At 49.6% G+C, this 4862-nt stretch overlaps 1 pseudogene; it reads left to right on the forward strand.

Annotated features, from left to right (window-relative positions):
- Positions 1-496: 496 nt before the first annotated feature.
- On the forward strand, positions 497-4858 carry LOC114636457 (annotated as a pseudogene).
- The last annotated feature ends 4 nt before the right edge of the window (positions 4859-4862 follow it).

Below are 4862 nucleotides of genomic sequence, written 5' to 3' on the forward strand. Positions count from 1 at the left end.
CATAGAGGCTCCAGCCTATTGCCCACAACTGCAAGAGACAGCTTCCAACTGCTCACACACCCCACAGAAGCCATTGACTGAATGCCTGTTACCCCACATATCTGGCCAACAAAGCGCTCCATGAGGGTGTGGGAGGTCTCATTCCTCTCTGAGACAATGTCCTCAAGCCTTCAAAGATTTGCATGGGTAGCAGACCCGGTGATGTTTCTGCATGCAATGATCAGATCATCCATCTTGAAACCTAGGTCCACTAGACACCTGTCTATCATGCTTAGCCAAGAATGCTCAGCTCCTGGGAAGGGACTGAATATCACTGGCTGTTCCATACACTTGGTTAAACAAAACACAGGATTGGGACTGGACACAGAGGACAAAGGGCAACCCTGGCATTCCTTTAAAATGTGGCAGAATCCAATCTTTGGGCTTGCTGATCCTAGGTCTTGTATTGAGTGTTGGTTATTGGTCTCTGGGAAGCCTGGGCAGCAGTGGCGCTGTGATGGGGCTGCTGACGGAGACTGTTCTGTGGCCTGTGGCCATATTCACAGTCATCTTCATATTACTGGTGGACCTGATGTACTAGCACCAGCGCTGGCATTCTCGCTACCCACCTGGCCCTGTGTCATGGCCTCTGCTGGGTAACCTGCTCCAGGTGAACCTAGATAACATGCCATACAGCTTGTACAAGGTGAGTGACTTAGTGGTCCATGGTAACTGAGGATATGGTGTCCATAGAAGCAAATAGTGGGGTGTCCTGTCCAGCAGGACATTAAACAGGGGTCCGGGGAGGTCACCTGAAAGAGAGCAGGGGGAGGGGAGAGCAGGCAAAGACAAAAGGAAAGACGACCTGTCTATAATCTGATCAGATCATAATTTTTACTTTTGCACACACAGATTATATACACAAAAAGGCAGGATGTGGGGAAGGGGATGACGTAGGAGCGTAGGTGTTCAGGGGGAGTACAGTTATCTTCCAGAACAGAGTGTCAGCTGGGTGAAGGTTCAGGGGACAGACCACTATGACTCCGCCTATGATTCACTTGTCTTTATCTAAGTTGGTACTATCCACCAAGGTTATCCATCTGCAAGGCCTATGAGCCAGACTTGGCAGCCTTCCACCAAAGCTGTCTGTTTACAATAACTCCCAGCTATCTGTTTCAGTGTTTTTCAACAGAGACCCAAGACTTGGTGCCAGCAGGCATGTATGTCAGGCCTATTGCTGATTTTAGGACTATGGCTGATTTTAGGCCTTCAGTGTATAAGCAGGGCTGTTCCCGACAGTGGGGATCAAACCACAGGTCAAACAGGGATCTGATCCCCAAGAGGGGACAGGCATAGGACTGTTTTGGTGGCAGCTTCTGAGACTTTCTAGGGCAAAAGGATCGAGAGACAAAGTCCAGGAGGTGACTCATGATGTGACAGCAGGGTTCAGTCTGGTTGAAGAAGACTGTAGCCATACAATTCCGAAGTACATTATGATCCTGTCAAAGACATAATCTTGGCCTCCTGTGAGGTCTACTGTACCATATCAGTCAGGGGCTGTGGCTGCCTGAATCTCTAGCTACTGTGTGCTCTCTGGACTCACTGCCCATCTCAAGGAACAAGAGTGTTTTGACATGCTAAGGGACCGAAGGACAGTTTTCTGGCTCTATCTAGGTCACAGCAGGGATGCCATATCTACAGTGATTCCTTTGTTGAACTTAAGAGATAAGAAGCCACAGTGGTAGGAATCCTCACGCAGGGGAAGGAGCTCAGTGAACAGCATTTCCTAGGATATATGAGGACCAAGGGTCAATAACAAGCAACACACACAAACATACATGTACAGAGAGAGAGAGAGAGAGAAAGAGAGAGAGAAAGAGACAGAGAGAGAGAGAGAGAGAGAGAGGTGGACTCACATGCACATAAGCACATACATTCACATATACAAGTGTGCATGTGTAAACATACACAAACATTTACATACGCATATAGAAACTGCCTGTGCATGCTCACGTTTTGACAATGGTTGTACAGTGAGCCTTGATATATGGTCTGTGGGGACTTCCACTTCCTATGTGCTCTGTCCCTCTACTTCAGCTTCAAACCCACTATGGTGATGTGTTCAGCCTGCAGATGGCCTAGAAGCCCATGGTTGTGATTAGCGGACTAAAAGCAATACAGAAAGTGCTGGTGACCTATGGAGAGGACAATGGTGACCACCCTGCACTGCCCATCTTTGAGTACCTGGGTTTGAAACCCAAATCCCAAGGTAAAGGGCTGTGAACAGTGCAGATGGCTTCGGAGATATGGCAAAGAGCAGAGGAAGCACGGGACACAAATGTGGGTGGGAATGCAGTCAAGCAATTTCTGAAAGTCACTGAAATCCAGGTGACTACCCAGAAGGCATGCACTGCATTGTGGTAGCAAGATTTTGAGAGGCTCATGACTGGGACAAAACCCAGAGGAGAAGAGAGATGATGAGAGAGGAGACAGCATAGCTGGGCATCCTTGCTTACACACAGATGTGTCTACAGGTGTGGTCCTTGCACCTTATGGTCCTGAGTGGCGAGAGCAGAGACGATTTTGTGTGTCCACCCTGTGCAATTTCGGCCTGGGCAAGAAATCTCTGGAGCAGTGGGTGACCAAGGAGGCCGCCACCTCTGTGATGCCTTCACTGCCCATGCTGGTGGGTGACAGGTGAGGGATGTAGTTGGGGACAGGGAGACATGGGCAGTCCATGGACTTGCTCGTATCTCCACTCTATCTCTACTCCCAAGGCGGTCCATCAATCCCAACACCATGCTGAACAAAGCTGTGTGCAATGTGATTGCATCCCTCATTTTTGCCCGTCGCTTTGAATATGAAGACCCTTACCTCATCAGGATGCTGAAAATACTGGAAGAAAGTTTGTCAGAAGTCTCTGTCTTCTTTCCTGGGGTAAGAGTTCAGGCATACTGATCATGTCATTTCTGTGCATTCTGTCTTCCCCGGGAAGCTGTGTGCCAAGGCTGTGGAAGAGGCCTTGTGGGGATCAACTGCAGGAGGATACAACTGTTGAAAACTGTTCAATGACAGGAGGAGAAAAGTGGACCAAATCAGGATTTCCAGAAAGGGAGAGAACATGGTCCCTCAGTTTTCATGGAAGACACAAAGCCCGTGGTTATCGCCAGAGTAGAATATTCCTACTGCTTACCTGGGTCTCCGAGACTATTTAGGTGGCTCTTGCAAATTTAACAATTAAGGAGGAGGCAGGTTACATGTGGGGACAGACAGGCTCTGAGTCCACTGTAAAGGAGGCCGGCACTGAGCCTGGTCCAGGTAGACAGTGAGCATCACTAGCACTGAGGAGCCAACCAAATGGTGAGTGGGTAAGAGCTTGTCAAGCAAGCCTGGAGACCTGAGTTTGATATGTGGAACCCATGGAAGATAGAGACAATTGACTCTACACATTGTCCTGTCATTTACACCCACCGTGGCACAGCAGCCCCATACGTGATCATGAGTCACTAATAATTATCTGAAGAGGAAGCTCTGAGAATTCCTGTGTCCCTACAGGTTCTTAATGCATCCCAGGGCTGGCTGACAAAATCTTCCAAGGTCAGAAGACCTTCATAGCCATAGTAGATAACCTGTTGACTGAGAATAGGACCACATGGAACTCTGCCCAGCCACCCCGAAATTTGACTGATGCCTTCCTGGCAGAGATAGAGAAGGTAATTGGCTGCTCCAAGTGATGTAGCCAGGGACTGTGGGCTGGTGTCCTGGGAGCTGTGAGGCCAGAAGGATGTCATCCTGTGCATCACCATGTTACTCAGCACCTGGGCTGCCTGGGGGACAATGGGAGACCAAGTGGAGCTTTCTCTCCCTACTGAGCCCACTGTTTCTTCCTGGACCAGGCCAGGGGGAATCCTGAGAGCAGTTTTAATGATGAGAACCTGCGCATGGAGGTGGGTGACCTGTTTTCTGCAGGGATGGTGACCACATCAACCACACTGTTCTGGGCCCTGCTGCTCATGGTATTGAATCCGGATGTGCAGCGTAAGTCTGGCTGGGGTTGGGAGAGAGGTAGAGGTACACTCCCCAGATGACTTGAGATACTTAACTTAACCCAGACCCCAGTTCTGCTCACTGATGTCTTTCTCAGGTGGACTGAGTCCTTAACATGGTTGTAAGACAGGGAAGTCCTCTGTCACTGTTTCACTGAGGGTATACTGTCCCTCCAGGAAGAGTCCAACAGGAAATCAATGAGGTCATAGGGCAGGTGAGGAGTCCAGAGATGGCAGACCAGGCCCGCATGCCCTACACCAAAGCTGTCATCCTTAAGGTGCAGTGCTTTGGGGACATTATTCGAATGAATTTTCCACGCATCACGAGTCGTGACATTGAAGTGCAGGACTTCCTCATCCCCAAGGTAGGCCTGGGCCTGTTAGTATTTCATCATGACCACTGTCATACAAGGGCAGGAGAGATCACTACATACAATTCTCAACATGTTCACAAGGACCACACTGCATGCAGGCTGCAGCCTTCAAGAGTCGGGAAAGGGAAATGGCAAACAAAATGGCAAAAGATCACTTAATGGAGCATTGCACCCAGGGATGGTTGCTGGGTTGGCCACCCATGGGAGATCTGTCACAGGGCTCACCAAGATTCTGAGAACCTCTGGGATTTGGATTGAATGAGGGAATGCAGTGAGTGCAGGGAAGAAGTTATGCATGTGGACATGGTTACTATGGTCTAGGCAGCCCAACCCCAGTCCCTGTTCATACCATGTGCCTTCTGCCAGGGGACGACCTTCATCCCCAACCTGTCCTCTGTGCTGAAGGATGAGACTGTCTGGGAGAAGCCCCTCCACTTCCATCCTGAACACTTCCTGGATGCCC

The sequence above is a fragment of the Grammomys surdaster genome, unplaced genomic scaffold (genome assembly GCF_004785775.1).
Source record: "Grammomys surdaster isolate TR1022 unplaced genomic scaffold, NIH_TR_1.0 124132, whole genome shotgun sequence".
NCBI classification, from domain to species: Eukaryota; Metazoa; Chordata; class Mammalia; order Rodentia; family Muridae; genus Grammomys; species Grammomys surdaster.